Source organism: Manis pentadactyla, chromosome 14 (genome assembly GCF_030020395.1).
Source record: "Manis pentadactyla isolate mManPen7 chromosome 14, mManPen7.hap1, whole genome shotgun sequence".
NCBI classification, from domain to species: domain Eukaryota; kingdom Metazoa; phylum Chordata; class Mammalia; order Pholidota; family Manidae; genus Manis; species Manis pentadactyla.
Window position 1 is genome coordinate 66,652,260 of NC_080032.1, and position 20,517 is coordinate 66,672,776.

Below are 20,517 nucleotides of genomic sequence, written 5' to 3' on the forward strand. Positions count from 1 at the left end.
TCACTATTTGCCTTCTCTGTACTACACTGTTTTCCCTGTGACCACCCACACCATGTGTACTAAACATAATACCCCTCAATCCCCTTCTCTCTCCCTCCCCACCTGCCCTACCACACCCCTCCCCTCTGGTAACCACTAGTTCCTCCTTGAGTCTCTGAGTCTGCTGCTATTTTGTTCCTGCAGTTTTGCTTCGTTGTTATACTCCACAAATGAGGGAAATCATTTGGCACTTGTCTTTCTCCGCCTGGCTTATTTCACTGAGCATAATGTCCTCCAGCTCCATCCATGTTGTTGCAAATGGTAGGATTTGTTTCATTCTTATGACTGAATAGTATTCCATTGTGTATATGTACCACACCTTCTTTATCCATTCATCTACTGATGGACACTTAGGCTGCTTCCATATCTTGGCTATTGTTAAAAGTGCTGCAATAAACATAGGGATGCATATGTCTTTTTGAATCTGAGAAGTTGTATTCTTTGGGTAAATTCCAAGGAGTGGGATACCTGGGTCAAATGGTATTTCTATTTTTAGTTTTTTGAGGAATCTCCATATTGCTTTCCACAATGGTTGAACTAGCTTACATTCCGACCAGCAGCATAGGAGGGTTCCCATTTCTCCACATCCTTGCCAGCATTTGTTATTCTTAGTCTTTTCAGTGCTGGCCTTCCTTACTGGTGTGAGGTTATATCTCATTGTGGTTTTAATTTGCATTTCCCTGATGATTAGTGATGTGGAGTATCTTTTTATGTCTGTTGGCCATCTGAATTTCTTCTTTGGAGAACTTTCTCTTCATATCCTCTGCCCATTTTTTAATCAGGTTATTTGCTTTTTGGGTGTTGAGGCATTTAAGTTCTTTATATATTTTGGATGTTAACCCCTTGTCAGATATGTGATTTACAAATATATTCTCCCATACTGTAGGATGCCTTTTTGTTCTGTTGATGGTGTCCTTTGTTGTACAGAAACTTTTTAGTTTGATGTAGTCCCATGAGTTCATTTTTGCTTTTGTTTTCCTTGCTCAAGGAGATGCATTCAGGAAGAAGTTGCTCATGTTTATATTCAAGAGAGTTTTGCCTATGTTGTCTTCTATGAGTTTTTGGTTTCATGACCTTACATTCAGGTCTTTGATCCATTTAGAGTTTACTTTTGTGTGTGGGGTTAGACAATGATTCAGTTTCATTCTCTTGCATGAAGCTTTCCAGTTTTGCCAACACCAGTTGTTGAAGAGGCTGTAATTTCCCCATTGTATGTCCATGGTTCCTTTATCATATATTAATTAACCATATATGGTTGGGTTTATATCAGGGCTCTCTGTTCTGTTCCATTGGTCCATGGGTCTGTTCTTGTGCCAGTACCAAATTGTCTTGATTACTGTGGCTTTGTAGTAGAGCTTGAAGTTGGGAAAAGTGATCCCCCCAGCTTTATTCTTCCTTCTCAGGATTGCTTTGGCTATTTGGGGTCTTTGTGGTTCCATATGAATTTTAGAACGATTTTCTTCAGTTCATTGAAGAATGCTGTTGGTATTTAGATAGGCATTGCATTGAATCTGTAGATTGCTGTAGGCAGAATGGCCATTTTGACAATATTAATTCTTCCTATCCATGAGCATGGGATGAGTTTCCATTTGTTGGTATCTTCTTTAATTTCTCTCATGAGTGTCTTATAGTTTTCAGAGTATAGGTCTTTCACTTCCTTGGTTAGGTTTATTCCTAGGTATTTTATTCTTTTTGATGCAACTATGAATGGAATTTTTTTCCTGATTTCTCTCTCTACTAGTTCATTGTTAGTGTATAGGAATGCCACAGATTTCTGCATATTAATTTTGTATCCTGCAACTTTGCTGAATTCAGATATTAGATCCAGTAGTTTGGGAGTGGATTCTTTAGGGTATTTTATGTACAATATCATGTCATCTGCAAACAGGGACAGTTTAACTTCTTCCTTGCCAATTTGGATGCCTTTTATTTCTTTGTGTCTGATTGCCATGGCTAGGACCTCCAGTACTATGTTGAAAAGAAGTGGGGAGAGTGGACATCCTTGTCTTGTTCCCGATCTTAAAGGAAAGGCTTTCAGCTTCTCCCTGTTAAGTATAATGTTGGCTATGGATTTGTCATATATGGCCTTTATTATGTTGAGGTACTTGCCCTCTATAACCATTTTGTTGAGAGTTTTTTATCATGAATGGATTTTGAATTTTGTCAAATGTTTTTTCAGCATCTATGGAGATGATCATGTGGTCTTTGTCCTTCTTTTTGTTGATGTGGTGGATGATGTTGATGGATTATTGAATGTTGTACCACCTTTGCATCTCTGGAATAAATCCTACTTGATTACGATGGATGATCTTTTTGATGTATTTTTGAAATTGGTTTGCTAATATTTTGTTGAGTATTTTTGCATCTATGTTCATCAGGGATATTGGTCTGTAATTTTCTTTTTTTGTGATGTCTTTGCCTGGTAAAACCAAGCATTTTTTAAAGATAAAAAATTACTTGTAGAATTCTGTTTTAAGTTGACAATCTATGAAGTATGAATAACTGTCAAAAGATTTATCATAAAGACAATGGACTAGTCAGAATAAGCATGAACTCTGCTTACAAGGAAATTTTAATCAGATTAACTAAAAACTGCTAATTTCTACTATTATATTAGGATAAACCAACAAACTCTTAAATAAGAGGCAAAGCAAATGTGATTACTGCAATTGAGATATTAGTGCAATTGAAATCTCTTTTTCATGGACTATATTTTCAAGATTAAAGCTCTTCTGTAACAAAAAACTATGACAAGGAGGTAGGATGTTGGAAAACTTAATAAAAAGGCACATTAGGTTTTGTAGGTAAAATAATTGTCCAGATATAATAGAAAAAATAAATCAGAAGCACCAGCAATCTAAAAAATTGGGATTTATAGTTATTTTTCTTGTCTTTACAAACCCATGGCAGTAGAATATTTATTATGAGAAGTAGAACTATATTGAATTATCCCTTATCTATAGAGAACAGTGCTTTATTTATCTTATACACTAATATGACATTAATTTAAAAAATTATTCTATTGAACAAATACCTTTCATTTATAGTGGATGTACTGTAGAGGTTCCAGAGCAATTTGTAATCTAGTTATGGTCTTCTAAGACTTGACAACTGAGGCAGGAGAAATAAACTCATACAGTTAAATACAATAAAGATTAAAATAATCGGTAGCATGATGATAGAAATATGGCATAATTTCACACTTGATCATTTGCTAAATGAATGGTTCTTTAAAAAAAACTCCTATTGGGAGGAAATAAATCATTTCTGGCTACAATAGTAGGAGACATTTTTCAGAGGAGTAGAAGGAATGGGTAGAAATTGAGGGCAGAAATAAGCTATATCATTCAGGCCATTATTATTGCCATATCTTTGAAAAAATTCTTCTCTTAGTCTTACTGTTTTCTACTCTTTTTTTCCTGCCAGGAGCTAGCTCATATTTTAATTATTAAAGTTTAACCTTTTAGATTCTTCACACATGGACCACAGCCTTTAGTAATTTCAGTGTTCTAGCTCAGGTGTAACACATCTCTGAGAAAGTCTATTCCAAATAATCTATCTAGTTCCTCTTTATCAGGGATTGTCAAGTGTAAAATAATTCAAGTTATTTGAGTTGTCTTTCATTTTTATTAACCTTAAAATGGAAATGTACTTATGTTAAGTAGTTGCAAAAGTTCAGTTAGTTAATATATGTAAAACATGGTTGAAAGTTGGTACTCAACAAATGTTAGCTTTTATATTCCCTGGTGTTTTATAACCCAGATTCTGACAAAGAATTGATATTACTATAATTATCAGGACCAATTAGGATTCACTTTTGAGTTCAAGGATTGTATCTACTAATCCTCTAAAACACCCGGCCATGCAGAAGAGAGTGAATGCTTGAATAGACTCTAATTCCTATTAGGAAAGATGAAGGGAGTAATTGCCTACTGGATAGGAAATTGTCACAAACTGCAACAATTATTGAAACAGATTTGTCGAAAAGAAATCTCTGTTATGGCCTTCAGTTCTAGCTCTGCAACTTCATGTGCCTAGTTCACATTTATCTCATTCACCTAACAGGAAACTTAAAACCACATCAGGTGTGAGGTAAATGGAAGTTTTCACCCAGAATTTCCTCCTGGCCTTAGTCTATTTACATACAATGACTGTTTTCTGTGGCAGAGCCTCTGTTTGATCTGGGGTAAAGGGTGAAGAGAAAACGGTCATTCTCTCCTCCTCTGTGTTCCTGGTATCTACTCGGTCTGGTGCCCACAAGTCGCCAGGGACACACATAAGAAGATCCTGCTGGCAGGGGCGGGCAGGGACAGAGAGCGCTTACCATGGCTGCAGGGGACAGAGCTGGTTTGCTAGTGGAGACCAGAGGGGAAGGACTTGGGAATGCACCAAGGGAATCCGAGTGAGAGACCGAGCTTTGACCAATAAAACCCTTTAACCCAACCTGCTCTTCCCTTTGTCCTCCTTCAGTTTCACAGCATTCAGTGAACTTGCCCCAGGCAGGGAACCCCCTTACTCCTGGAGCTATATCAGGTAACTTGAAAAAAATTTAAAGCACTGTTATCCAACACCATACAGGTTTTCTATGATATAGTATGTAGAGAAGTTTGGGGAGTAGTAAGATCAGATAAAAAATAAACAAAATACAGCTAGTTTACTTCAGTAGTAAAAGCTTGAAATGGAGAGACTTGACATCTTGTGATGTTAGTGGTAGAGTCATGAGTTGGAAATCATAAATTGATGCAACTGGAATACTGCTACCAATGCATGAACTTAGGGAAATTATTTATATTTAATTGGGTTGTGCTCATTCATTTTTTCATTCAGTCACTAACAAATATTTAATGGTTACTTACTCTGTGCCAAAGAGTGGTTACAGGAAATTGGGAACTTTACAAAACAACTGCGATATCCTTGTTTTTAAGGAGTATGAAGTCTAGCAAGAAGGACAATTAATAATTTAGTCTTCTGTCTTCTCTTGGTCACTCTACCTGAGGTTTTAAAATTTGGCTGATATAACAAAATCCTCCTGGAATCACTGATTTTCTATAGTGTTTTTCTATTCCCTATTTTCTCTCAAAATTTACTATTTCCTTCAATCTTCTTGCTTTAGTTTGATGTTCTATTTCTAGTTTGTTTGTGTGAAAGGCTGGTTATTGGTTTTGATCTGTCTCTTTTTTTAATATAGGTGTTTATGGCAATACATTTTCCTCTAAGCGCTGTTTTCACTGCAACCCATAAGTTTTTGTTTTGCTATGTTGTGTATTTATTTTCATGCATCTCAAAGTATTTTCTAATTTCTCGTGTGATTTCTTCTTTGACCCATTGTTATTTAGGAGTGTTATTTATTTTTTACATATTTATGAATTTCCAAAATTTCTTCCTGTTATGAACTTCTAATTTTATCCCATTGTAATAAGAGAACATACCTTATATGATTCTAGACTTGTTTAAATTGATTGACTTGTTTAACTTGTTTTGACCTAACATGGTTAATTTGAAGAATGTTCCATGTCCATTTGAAAATTCTTCTGTGGTTAAGTGTTCTATATTTGCCCATACCATTACCTTTACCAGTGGTCTTAATTTTTTCATGTGAATTCAAGTTACTGTATGGTGTCCTTTCCTTTTAGCCTGAAGGACTCTCTTTAGCATTCTTATAGGTTGGATCTCATAGCATCTAATTATCGTTTTTATTTATCTGGGAATGTTCCTTTATTTTTGAAAGATACTTTTTGTGGATATAGAATTCTTGGTTGACAGTCCTTTTAGCACTTTGGCTTTTGAATATGTCATTCCACTGCTTTCTGGGCTACATACTTTCTAATGAGAAATCGGCCATTAATCTCAAGAATCAACTTCCCTTTTGCTGTATTCAAGATTCTGTCTTTGTCATTGCTTTTGATAGTTTGATTATAATGTGTCTACTAGCAGGTCTCTGAATTTATCCTACTTAAAGTTCATTGAGCTTGTTGGATATATAACATTTTTCATCAAATTTGGGAATTTTTTGATCATTACTTTTTCAAATATTCTTTTTACCCATGCCCTCTGTTGTCTTCTGGGACTCCCATTAGGCACAGGTTTATATGTCACTTCATCTTCAGGTTCACTGATTTGTTCTTCAGCCTACTCAAATTTATTATCGAGCCCTTACAGTGAATTTTTATTTCACTTTTTGCAATTTTCAACTTCAGAGTGTCTATCTGGTTCTTTATGATTTCTGTGTTTTTATTAACATTTTCTGTTGGGTGATACATCATTCTCACCATGTACTTTCTTTACTTCTTTGAACGTGATTGCTTTAGTCCTTTGAAAATATTTAAAATGATTCATCTTAAATCCTTGCCTTAGTCTCTGCTTTTTCAGAGACTTAAGATTAGCCAAAAGGAAGAATTTAGGGCCTTCTCGGGTCTTTCTTGGGCATGTGCACAACCCTACCTGTGCACTTATCAGTCTATATTTCTAACAGTATGTTAGTTCTTTTCAATGCCCTCCCCTCCCCCTTGAATACCTTAACCCTCAAATTTCCCTCTTAAATTTTTTTGGCCCACCTTTCCTTTGCCCCAGTGTTACTGCCACCTCAGGCAGCAACAATAAGCAGAAATTGGTGTTGATGGTTTTTGACAAATACCCCTGAGGAAAACACTTTGCACTGAGCAAGCTCTGTTTGACTATTTCATGTCAAATAAAGACATGCCCTACAGGTGGGAATTTCCAGGGAAATGCCACATACTTTAAATCATGACTACTCTGATACTTTTCTTTTGAGGACCTCTAAATTCTTTCTGCCCCCTTCAGTTCCTGTCAAGCTGCTGTTTTTCACAGCTATTGTAGTTGTAAGACTGTTGGTTTTCAAGGCTACTGTGAAGCTGAGAAGAAGGGGATGGGAAAAGAACAAATAAAAACTCCACAGATATCACTGTTCACAATGAGATTCAGCTGTTTTCTTGAGTAGATTCTTGTATATTTTTGCAACTCTGGTTAATTTCCAGCATTTTGACAAGGTTGATTTTAACAATTTTTGTTACTGTTCCTGATGATAAAGAGGGGATAGGTTTTGTAGGTCTTTTGTCCACCATTCCTGCTGATGTCTGGCCAGACAATTAAACATGGGATTGTGATGAAATATGCTTAGAGTTTTGATAGGAAACATAAAGGGAGCTATAGAGGCATATGTTGGGGAATTAACTCTAGTGACAGGGTAGTCTATATAAAAAGTAACTTTTAATATCTGAAGTGAAAAATGAGTGAGATGTGAATAAGGCAAGACAAGAGGTTTTTGCATAGAGGCAAAGATTACAAGTCTCAGACAAGAGAGGAAGGATGGTTCAGAAGAACTGAAAGGAATTCAGGAAGCTGGGATGAAGCCAGACTGGAGAATACAGCAAGAAACAGGGCCAGATCACAAAGGACCAGCAAGGTGCTGTTGAATGATTTAGAATGATTATGAGTAAAGAGGGAAGTCTCTACAGTGTTAAAACTTGGGAAATAACTAGGATTAAAATTCATTTTTTGAAGAGTCACTCAGGCTGAGTAATACAGCATGGACTGGTGTGAACTGCTGCCATAGAGAGATGATTGTATGCAAGACTAGTGTGATGGCATGTTGCTGTTCAATTAAAGACATGATTAGTAAATATAGCCTGTGATTGATTGGATGAGGGAATTCAAAGAAAGGAGATACAAAGAGAAAGAGTCGGGGTTGTCCTCATATTTTGATTCAGACAACTGTGCGTAGTATTCCTTAAATAAGACAGAGAATAAAGATTGGATTTAGGAGAGAACCAAAATGATGAGTTCAGATTTTGGAGCCTCTGGGGGTTCAACTGGGTATTTTTTAAAGATATTTGGATATATGGTTCTAGGCCTAAGTGGAGTGTCTGATCTAGAAAACTTCATATATATTATTTATCTAGCTAGCTAGCTTTATCTATCTATGCTTGTCTTCTCAATCTTTTGATTTAGAAAGTGACTTTCCACCTACAGTAGGTGCCGCGGTATATCTTTTCTCTGTCCCGAAGCACTCATTCCTTCACCTGCTAGTAGCTGGCATCTGCAGGCTTTGAGCTGAATCTCTACGGTATGGCTTTCAGTCAAAGAGTACCTCCTTCTCAAAGTCACACTCTCAGGACCAGCTGCATCAAATGACTGGTTTATGTGAGATTATAGAAGCCTGGACCTCTTGTGTTGTATCAGGGCAAATTTAAAGGGCTGCTTAGCTTCAAACTTCCTATGGTGTCAGCTAACTCTTTAGCTGGGACTGAATCACGGTTTAAAGTGTCCCTTTGTCCAGCCAGAATGAGCTCCTCCTCAGATTTTGATTTTGAGATACTTCCCTAAATAATATCCTGTATGCAAAATTCGATCTGAAAATCTGTTTCCAAAAGAACCTGGCCTAGGACACGGTCTGAAGAAGTACTTCAGACACGCCCTGACAAAAAAGTGAAGTTTCATCCTTAATCTATTAATTTTTTTGAATGATACGTGTAATTTTTACTCCTTAGGGGTAGGACTACAAAAGAATGAACCAATTAGAATTTCTCTGCAGAGTAATATGTCTTGGCAATAGTTGCTTTTCTAGCCTTCTTGCATGTGAAATTTTTGGGAGATGATTAGAACAAATATTTTGACTCTTCAGTAAACATATGCATATGAGTGTTTTGCACGATGCCTATCACAGTTGTAGAAACCATGAAAATGTCTCATACGAAAGAAAAGCAAACATGGCTCCATTTACTGAGGTCAAAGTATGGAGATCCATATTTTATCTCATCAGCAGCTTCATCTGCCCATTTTTAAACAAATCACTTCACCAGGGAATGATCTGACAATCTCCAAAGTGAGGAACCTCCACAACCATATGATGTGAGCAGATGATTTTTTAGAGAAATAGGAAGGAGGATGATGGGAAGACAAAAATTTATAATTATGACTATCATAGCTGAAGCTATATATCCATATAAATGTGGTTTTTTCCATTAACCAAATGACTGATTGGTTTGAATGGTAGGATTGAAGTGAATGTGACTGAATGGTGAAACCAATGAGCACCTAGCATCCAGAAGTAACAGAGCACGTCCAAAATTAATAAGATGAAAAAATAGGAAACACTTTTATTTATCCAGATTATCAACTGCAAAGCACTGGTACCCCATGCTTTTCAGTAAATATCAGAAAAGTTAAGAACCATAAGAGGTGAAGAGATGAATGCTATGATTTCTGCCCTAGATGTCTACACTCTGATTTTAGATTCATAAATAAGTTGTTTTACCGACAAACATGCAATTGTAGAATGATATAATTACACAAGATGGTAAAAGGGAGAACTTTAATAATGGGCCTTGCTCAGGGGCTGTATGATGAACCAGTTGTGGACAATATGCTTAACAATCTTGCTTCATGTGGCCAGGTTATAGGGAAACTCACCTTTCACTTTTCATTAAAGTTTCAGAATTCATTTGCAACCAAATAAGGATGTGACTTGTTCACATCTGTTTCCTTTACACGTTTCTCTTGATTTCACCACAAAAGCTACGTAATTTATAGGAAGTTAATTTAACTTCTTTTCTTAGAAATGAAGTTATAAATTTCAAGGTTATTTTTAGAGGTACTGGAAGTTCATCATTTCATTCAAGACTTAAAATAACAACTAACTTTAAAAAAGATAAAATGAGAATATTAATGTAGAAATATTAATAAGAATTAATTTAAAACTATACAACCCAATGGACCTTAAAATTCAGTGAAGCAACAAATTATTTTTCTTTAAAATGTTCGTGTCTATATAAGCACCAAGTGGACTGGGATTGTAAAATTCTTAGAGTAACAACAGAATTGCCTTTGCATCATGATGGTAGTGAAACTGGTGTCTCTTGTCACAACTATGTGATTTGACTAATAAAATTTGGCTACTAATTCAACTTAGGCAATTAAGTCCACTATCTGCCTATACTATACCCAAAGAGCACCTGGATAGATCTGTCTAGCTGGGGAATAACACAAAATCATGTTGAGATGTCTCATTATAAAATACATACAACTCTAAATAAGTTTCTATAGTTAGTATTTCACTTTAAACTGTTTCTGCCAAGATCACCAATGACCTTCATTTTGTAAAACCAACGATTGATTCTCTGTTTCCATCTACCCTAACCCATCAGGAGTTCATGACCCTTTAGATTCCAATTTCTCTCCCTCTGTCCTTATTCTCTCCCTCCCTCTTACCTCTGTCTCTTCCTCACAGGTTGGCTTGCATGAAGCTCTCCTGAGTCACTGGACACTCCTTCTTTATCCTCTGCAGAATCCTTTCTATGCTCTTTTGTTTTTGTCTCCTACTCTATCTACATCAGCTTTTTAGGTGATCCTATACAGCCCCATGGAATTAATGCTATCCATATTTTTATAACCTATATTTTCTAACCATGACTTTTCCCTACATTCCACATTTCTCTGTCAACTGCTTACCCTCTTTACTTCAAAATTAAATTGGCATCTCAAAACTTAAAATGTTCAACTAATCTTTAAGTTTTGCTTTTCACACCAGGTTATGCTCCAGTTTTTCATATCTTAGTTAACAGTACTTTCATCCCAGTAATTCAGACTAAAAAAGTCCTGAGCGTTCTCTATCTCTTCACTTTTTCTAAAACACAACAGCTAACACATCTGTGAGTTTCAGGTTCTTCCTTCATACATTACAGATCACCATTTCCACTGCTACCATTGCATTTCTATTAACACTAGCTCTTATCTGCCATTGTAATAGGGTTTGATTATGATCTTTCTGTTCCTGCCCTTGCAGAAATTGCAAAGCACTTACGCCCCATTTTTATGCTTGGATCATGCTTTAGTTTTCTTCAAATCACTTACCCACCACCTGAATTGTTAAACAGCTGTTAGTTTGCTTATTGCTAATCTCCCTCCATTTAAATTTAAGCAGCATGAGAGCATCATTTTTGTTGTATTCAGTGCTCCAGTACCTAGGACATTGCCAGGCAGACAATTGATGTTCAATAATTATTTGCTGAACTAATGAATAAATCAATGTGTGCATATGACAGTGAGCAACAAACCGAATAGATTGAAGGTGGTCATATTAGAACAGTTGTTCAGAGAAGACTTCTCTGAATAATTCAGGAGATTTCTTCTGGACGTCATATTTTTAGCTATAATCATGCCCAAGGAAGAATCAGACACTGCAGAAGTGAGGTGCAGATACCAACACCAAGAAAGAAGGCACAGAAGCCTTATATCTTTGGAGTAGCATGCACCCTTTCAGTTCTACCCTGCTTTGAAAGATACCTTGACTCTGTATCTCACAAAAAACATCATTTCCAGTGGTCCATTATATGCCCAGTTTGAGCTTGCTGAAAAATCTCCTGCTCTTTTTTCTGGGTAGATGATATTGGTGGTATCTTGGCGAGGAATCTAGTCTGAGCAATCAATTTTCATACAGTTTTTATTGTATGGATTCCTTTTCTTGTGTCAGTTAACCACTGAATATTTATCATGATTTAAGTTGCATCCTCAAGACTTTCCACATCTTCTCCATAGGAGAATGATGGAAATTTAAGGAGCAGTGGTATGTAGACCACTGAGATACTATGAAGATGAACACATTGGCATTTACCTGGGTTTTAGGCAGATCCATGTGATTGATGACGTCAGTCTTCACATCCAGTCTGACTATTCAAAAATTAAAAATTGAGCTGGAGCCTAGATGTGGTTGTCTTTTAGTTTGGGAAGACTTTAATATTATCATTGCTGCACTTGTTATTATTTTTATTATTTAATTCCGCTTATTGAAAACATTGTAATATTCTTTAGGGGGAAAGAAATCTTGGCTCCCTGTTGTATTCTTCTGGATAAATCTTAAAAATAATGTTTCTCATATTGTTAAGATCCTTATTGACCTATTGCTATATTCTGTATTTAATACACAATTTTCTTCTTAATGGACTTTTCAGAAGAGTTTGACACTATTGATTTTTCCCCTTCCTCTCTAAACTGTCTTCCTTTGGCTGCTAGACAAGTAGTATGAGTGACACCACCAGTATCAAAACCAGCATCTTTATTGCTTATAGTACGTCCACTGACTACACTGCTGTCTATTTTCTCATGTGAAGTATGCATAAAAGTTGCGCTTTGTCTTATCGTAATTTTTTTGGGTGTTTTCTTTAAATCAGTCATATGTGTAACCATCATATGTCTCTTCCTGTGTGATCTGATTTAACAGTAGAGGATTAATGTAGAATGAATGCTATTCTCATGAGCCTGCGTTGACGCTTCATACTTCCTGATGTGATTTCTTTTGATAAATTCCAGAATTAATTAGAGCTAGGCATGGATTTGTTTTCTTTTTTCACTGTTCCTTTGATCTCAATTCAAAACAATAGAAAACATTCAGATATTATCTGGGCTGGCTGGTTTCAGACTTGCGCTAATACATTTTCTTTCTTTTTTCCTTCATAAGTTTTCCCACTACGCTTTTTGGGTTAGTGGATCTAAATGCTTTGGTTTACACTTGGGCAACTGTTTCAAAAGGTGGTGGATAGTGGTCCCCACAGATAATTAAGGTTTTGATCATTTTATCATGAGCAAGATAATCGGCTGTAATGAGATAAGATCTAATGTTAACTCCATTATTTAACTTGCACTGTGTTAAAAATGCACACTCCATTTATTTTCTTGGTAGAATATGAAACAGGAAGTTAGCATCATTTAGGGCAATGTCTTCTGAAAAAAATAGGTCATGTTTTTATTTACTGCAATTTTAAAAATGGGACTTTTTAACAAAGGTTAAACAGATCTTAGTGTGACTTACTTTGAAACAATACCTAACACATATTTATTAATTCCATTTTTTACTTCTTAAAAAAAGAGAAAATAAATTAATTTTACAGTAATGTTAAAAACTTCAGGTCTTTGAAGGGTATTTGACATAGGGTCTCCAAAACAGACTGGCACTGAGAGTGTTTCCATTCAAACTTTCATAAGTTATTTTTACTTAGCATTCTTAGAAGGAAATATGTTTAAAAAGCAATAAAATTTGTTTATTTGTGACATGCATTTTTCATATAATAAAACTGAAAAGAAGAAACTCTCATTTCTTTACTGGTTTCAAGGGAATTGACTTTAGTACACTGGAATTACAAATGAATAGCATAGATATTTATTATTTTCAGCCATAAACTGGAAACACATTTTCAGTTATTTTAGGTAGTATACAACAAAAATTTTAAATCTGGATTACTCTACTTCATTTTATTTTAGTAATTTTAATCTTTTGGAGGGGAAAGTAATCCTGAAAACTAAATTTTAAAAGAATGGATTCATTATCTCTGCACAGAAAACTTGGAGCACAAAGGCAAGTATTTGTAGGTAATGGAGCAGTACTGAGTACAGTGTCCAGATCAGTCCAGATGATTAAATATTGAACAAACATAAGCCTCAAGAACATAATTAGATTAATTAATAGACACCATAGAGTCCAGTAAGTTAAAGCATGACAACTCTTGTGTTCCAAATTACTGCCTAGGAGTAATTTGCAGGAATGAGCAGGCTGATTTCTGACACAATGCTGCCTTTCAGCCTTCCCAACAGGGATAAACAAGTAATCTCATTGGTGATCTTGAGTTCTGCTTGTGAATGGTGCCCTCTAGTGGCTGGGTGAGGCCTTAATGGGCCTGCTGCAGGCAATGGTGAGACAGACACATTTACGTGGACAATGAAGTGCAGGGCCCTTCTGCAGCACTCTGCAGACATCTCCCTTCCCCCAACTCGATACCTTCACCAAATCCCACCTTCCCATCCAGCCATCAGCCAAACACTTACGAAACACAAACTAATGGTCCAGTGACTGATGGATGTTGGAAATACAAAACTAAAATTTCAGACTCTTTGCTATTTCCTGTGTTTCATAAATTATTCTGATCTGCAAGATGAAGGATCTGAGTTCTTGGTGCTGTTTTTACTGGACTGGAATAGTACTGTATTTACCAGGACTATGAGAAAATGGTACTAAGAGCTGTTTCTGTGAATCTCCTTTTGCCTGGGTTTAAGACATAGTTCTCCAATCAGCTGCAGTCTATACAGTGCTTCTATTTTCTGCTTGCTATTTCAACAGTTGAGGAGATAAAAGTGCAAAGAGGAAGTCTCAGCTTCCAATTCATTGTGACCTTGATCATTACTTATTAGAACAGTCTTCTCTTTGTATTGGAAATTCTAAATCCAACAAAAACAAGATCTTGGGGAAAGAAACAATTTTCTTCAAGTGAATTACTAGGTATAATCATGGTGGCCACTTTGAATTAGAATTCTAACATTGCACATTCTGTGAATGGCACTAGCTGGTGTTACTAACATGCATTCAGAAAGTCATTTCAACATCATATCCTGCAAGTTACCTATGGATAAGTGTAACTCCAGGGGGGAAATATTTTCCCATCCCAGGGCAAATTACCTTTGAAACCGAAATCAGTCAAAGTGAAGATAAAGTGGGGGAAACCAATTTATTGCTTACAAGCAGTCGTCTACCTCTGCTCGCCTGTGTCTATCATGACCTTGCTGCAAAAAGGGACCCCACCCAACCTCTCCAGTCCAGATATGCCCTTGCTCATGCATGTAATCACCTATAGATATGGAGATGGCCTACTTCTCTCCACCCCTTGGAAACACCTACTGATATGGAGATGAATTAAGGCTGGCAAGAGATTCAGGAAATATTGCAATTTTACCCACAGCAAACCACTCTAGAAATCTTGCCTCACAATCTACCTGCTCTCAATCTTCTGCAATGACCCCTGTGTGAGAAAACTGGAGCATTGTAACAAGACTAATAACTACAATAACAACAGCAACAAAATCATGATAATCCTTAAATCAGAGGATTCAGCTAGGTTCAACGTCCTATGCAGATTAAGTCCTTAGTGCACCTATTCCACAGGTAGTGAGTAACTGAACCGGTAGGGAGTTCAGAGCAGTCATCATGTGGCAGCTGCACCCAGGGGGCAGGTGCAGGCCACAAGGACTATAGAAGAAAATAACTTTAAGGGTGAGAAGATACATGTTTTAATGACATCAGCACATACAAATCTTGTCCATCAGGCAGGATGCATGCAAGACAGTGGTCCTGTGATAGGACAGTACAGGAATGGGATCTCATCCTGGTCTAGTATACCAAACTTTCACCCCCGTCCCTGTGGGAATTACAGATGGGTCAATATATAGAGCTATGGGAGGCATATGCACTGGACATAAAGATAAAACAAAACTTCCCCATAAAATGCTCTTACCTCCCGGATATTTTGGCTACACTGCTGTGATCTTTGGGAGCCACTCTACTGTTACTCCAGGAACACACAGGAGGCCAGCTTCCAGGCCTTTTCCCTAAGGCTCCAGAAGGGCCATCCATTACTGGTCCATGTGTCAAAATGTCCAAGGCCTGGAGACTCCTTAACACAGTTGGGGCTGGCAGCAGGATGTTGCTCTGATGGACATATCCTTGCTTCAATAACTCTTCATTGGTTTGCATATACAGTTGTATAGGAGAGGCAGCAAAGTGTTAGCATATCCATTTCAGGGGCTTCTCATTCAAACACTGTAGGACTGTCCATAAGTGAACTGACCAGCTCTGTAAACTACTGGTGTCCGACTTCAGGCCAGATTTTAACAAACCATTGTACCTCTCTATCATGCCTGCCCCAGTAGGGTTATATGGTACATGAAAATGCCATTTCATTCCTAATTGCCGCACCCATTCTTGTATTGCATGCCCAGTAAAGTGGGTGCCTTGATTGCTCTCAATCACCTGCAGCTGGCCAACCATAGGCTGCAAAGAGATGCTCTTGCCCCTTTTGGTCATTTGCTGATCTGCACAATGTGCAAGAAAAGCAACCAACAGGCCAATAGCTGTGGCCACCCAAGTCATGGCATACTGATATCCTTCTAATAAGGGCAGAGGCCCAATATAGTCTGTCTGCCGCCTGACAAGGGGTATTGGTCCCTCTATCATTGCCCCATGTTGCTGCAGGACTCGGTGTAAGACAGACTTCTAAGTCCCTCATAGAAGACACAAGGCATTCCCTCCAGGCTCTGCTGACTTCTTCAAAGGTCAACGGCAAGCCCAACTGACAGCTCACATTGTCTTTTGCCCCATGTGCAACAAATTCTGATGTAACCTTTGGGCCACATCAGAGGCAGGCTTTCCTTGTAGCAGCACACCTGGGCCAATGTGTCTGCTTCATCATTCCCTGGGGATGCCAAAGGCAAATGGCCAGTCACATAATATATGGTAACTATCTTAGTCTGACCAGAGGCCCATAGTTCTTGCCACAGTTCCTGCCCCCAAAGGGGCTAGAGACCAACCATCCAGTTGGCATGGTGCCATGTTGGTAGCCGCAGGGTCAAGCCCCTATAGACGGCCCAGCTGTCAGTACAGACAACTAGAGAGGGGGTGCTCCTGGGTGATCACGAGCCATACTGCCTGCAACTCAGCCCATTGGCTGCTCTTCCCCTCTCCATCCTCCATCCATATTGTCTCAGTCTTAGGATGGAAAGCCACAGCCCTCCACTTCGGGGGCTGCCCACTACTAGAGCCATCTGTGTACTAAGCATCTTCTGGTATAGGGGCTTTTCCCTCCTGATAAGGTCTCTCTGCTACCAAGGGCTGAAAAACAAGTTCTTCCTGCTTTCCACTAGTATAGGTCACTGACCCCAATAAGCGTGGAGTTCTCCACCTAAGGGGTTAGTAGTGAGGGTGCTACACTGCTATAAATATGCACCCCATTTGGCCAGTGTAAGCATCTGTGTCACACTATTCCATGGCCTTTGGGTCCAGTCTCACATCCACCCCACAATCGGTTAGGTGGTTATTATCTTGGTCAGAGCTGTTCCGCTGATGGGCTCCATAGCCAGCAAGAGATAGCACACAGCAGCCAGATGCTTCTCTATCAAGGTGTACCGGACCTCTGCTCCTTTCCATAGTTGTGACCAGAATCCAATAGGTTGGCGTGTCCATTCAAGTCGCTGCCAAGGGCCTCATCCATAACCATCTTCAGTTACACGAACATCTAGCTCACAGGGCCTTGATGAGCCCATTACTCTCAAGGCCTGTCTGCCTTGACTGCTTCCTTAGCAGCAGAAAAAGCAGCTGCACATGTTTCATCCCAGTTCCACCTGATGCTCTTTCATATCAGCCAGTATAAGGCTTCAGAATTTGTGCCAAGTTCAGGATATACACTCTCCAGTAGCCCAAAAGACCAAAACCTCTTGTAATACTGCCACAGTAGTAGGGGTAGGGAAAGCTTGGACCTTGTCTATTACTGCTTCTGGGATAACCAGTTTTCCCTGATGAGACAACCCCCAACAATATTACTGATAACCCAGGTCCCTGAGCCTTGGTGCTGTTCACAGCCCATCCTTTCCCCTGTAGATGTTGCAGCAGTCTAGGAACTGCCTCTTTTAAATCTGAAAAAGAATCAGAAGTGAGCATAATGTCATCAATGTAGTGATATAGCCACACCATTTGCACTTTCTTTCTTGTGGCCCAGTCCTGGGCTACAAGTCCGTGACAGATGCTGGGACTGTGGACGTATCCCAGTGGAAGGACAGTGAATGTCCACTGCTGGCCTTCCCACATGAAGGCAAACTGTTCTTGACTTTCCTGTGCTATGTCAATAGAGAAGAGAGCATTAGCAAGGTCCACAAAATAATGTACTATCCCTAGTTCATGTCTGAGGGTGTCCATAAGGGCTGCTATAGAGGGGACAGCAGCATGCAAAGGGGATGTGACTTTATTCAATTCCCTGTAGCCTACAGTCATATGGCAGGAGCCATCTGACTTTTTCACCTGCCATACTGGGGAATTAAAAAGACTATGAGTGGGCTTTATGATGTCCACCTTCTCCAACTCCTGTAGATTTTCTCCAATTTCCTTGTGCCCCCCAGGCAATTTGTATTGTTTAGTGTTTGTCACCAACTGAGATATAGGCAAAGCTACAGGTGGGTGCTTAGTATGTCCCCTCAGAACCGCCTTTACCACATGTACTCTCAGTCTGAACTCACCTGCCGTGGTCTGTAACCACAGGCCCTGCAGGATATCTACCCGCAAAATATATTCAAGGATGAGGAAATGTACACAATATGCTCCATTGGGGGTAAATGCCCTCTTCCCAATGGGATTTGGGCTTTCTTCACTCAAACTGCCTTACCCCACAGCCATCTGTCACAGCAGGGGTCCCGGGAATATGCTCAAGGTTGCCATAAATCAGAGAACATTCAACTCCTGTCACCAGCGCCAGGACACACTGTTTATTCATAGGGGATCAATGAATTGCTAATTCTACATGTGGCCTCCAGCCCCTACCACGTCCCCCAGGGTGGCGGCCTTGACCCACCCCTCAGTCAAACTGGGATGCCCAGTTGTCCTTCTGTGGGGGTGAGGGCCCAGGCAGATCCGGAGTACTGCCCCCTAGGAAGTCTTGCAGGGACACAAGCCAGACCTGGGGCTCTGCCTCCGGCCTCTGTGGTCTGGACCTCAGCTGCTGGAAGTGCTGGTCTGGCTGTAATTGGCGCCACAGTTCTAACAGGATCCTACTGGGCTGCCCATCAAGTTTTTCTTTCACTGCCCTGGCCTTTATCAATCAAGTCAACCCACATCTGAGTTCTCGAGACCTTCATGGGGCCCTTTGCATGTCTCCTTTCAGTCGTAGCCCTTATTTCCTTCCAGGCTCTTATTGTTTCAACCTCCCCCAGATCTGCTAAAGCATGAGTAGCCTCACCTATGGGTCTCTCACCTCACCTGTGGGGAGCAAGAATACTCGCTAGGGACCCAAAGAGAGATGGGGAACTGTATGGAGCACCAGATTTCTTATTCCCACTGTGAACAACTCCTCATCGTGGTCCTGGGGGTCCATATTATTAATGATATTTTTCATGCCCAATTCCCATAACACCTGCAGGAGTTCTGCATACGTTTTTCCAGCTAGTGGAGTAAATCTGGTAAATCACCCTGATTAGGCCAAACTGCCCAGATGGCTGCTGTCAGTCAATCCAGAAGCACCCGATTCCCTGAGGTGTGATGGGCACTTTGCAACCACTACTGGAGAGAAGGGTGAGTCATCAGGGTAGCCATTCTACCCATTTCAGAACCTGACATAACAATGTTTTCCACCCCCATATCCCAAAGATGCAAAAGCCATAAAGGCAGAGGTTCTTATGGCTTCTGCCAAAACCAGATGCTCTTGTCCACCAGCTCATCCTGGGCATAGGGGCAGAGCATGGAGTGCTCCACAACCCAGGGAGGGTTCTGCTCCTTCCCTTGAGCAGCCCATGGTTGTTGCATTTTTATTTTCTTAATTACAACCAGACTGGCCTTTAATGCTGGAAACGCTGGTGCCTCAGGTGGTGGCCTCAGCAACAATTTGGCCCTCAGTCCCACACCCTCATCCTCCCCTGACATCTCTTCTACCATCTCTGGGGCTGATGGCACTGCCCTTTCCTCCCCCGACCCCATGGCCTACTGTAACCGGAATTCTCCTGCTGCCCCCTCCCTTGCTGCTGCTAATGTATCTTCCAGAAACATGACCTGTCTTCTCAATAACTGTCTCTCTTTCTTAAGGGCATGCCATAGGTCATCACCCAGCTCCTCCAAGCGATGCTGAAGTGTGTCTCTCTGCTCTGAAGTCTCTTTCTGGGCTCCATAACCCCTTCCACTATCTTGAGAAACAAACACCCCGTAATCCCAGCTGCTACACAGCCACTCAGGGCCTCTAAGCAGTCTTGTGTCTGATGGAGGGCTAATTCCACAGCTTCTGGTGTCTCCACCCTTCCCCAGTTCTGGGGAAGACCCCACCCCTCTAGGAGATGTTTTACCCTAGACCAGTTCCCCACTAGGGGCTCCCCATTTGGAAGTCTCATGGATAGGGAGCTCCTGGGTGAAGCCACACTCTCCACTGCTGTAGCCACTGGGTCCTCCCCACCATCCACAGGGGGGTTTCTGGGTATCTCCCTCCCATCTCTATGGGTGGCACACCCAAGGGTTGCACCCATGAAAACAGATTTCAGGTTCAGTGGTCCTGTCAACTACTGCCAGATGTAACTCCTGGGGGAAAATGTTTTCCCAGCCTGGGGCAAATAAACCTTTGAAGCTTAAATCTGTCAAAGGGAGAAATAAAGTGAGGGAAACCTGTTTATCGCCTACAAGCAGTCATCCACTCTGCTCACCCATGTCTCTCACGACCCAGCTGCAAAAAGGGACCCCACCCAACCTCACTGGTCCAGATATGTCCTCATCCCCCCTTGTAATCACCTATTGATATGGAGATGGACTACTTCTCTCCACCCCTTGGAAATACCTATTGATATGGAGATGCACTAAGGCCAGGGGAGAGATTCTGGAAATATTGCAATTTTACCCACAATAAGTAAAGTCAATTCTATAGGTATGAGCTGATTGCCAAACTTTCTTCTCTGTAAAAT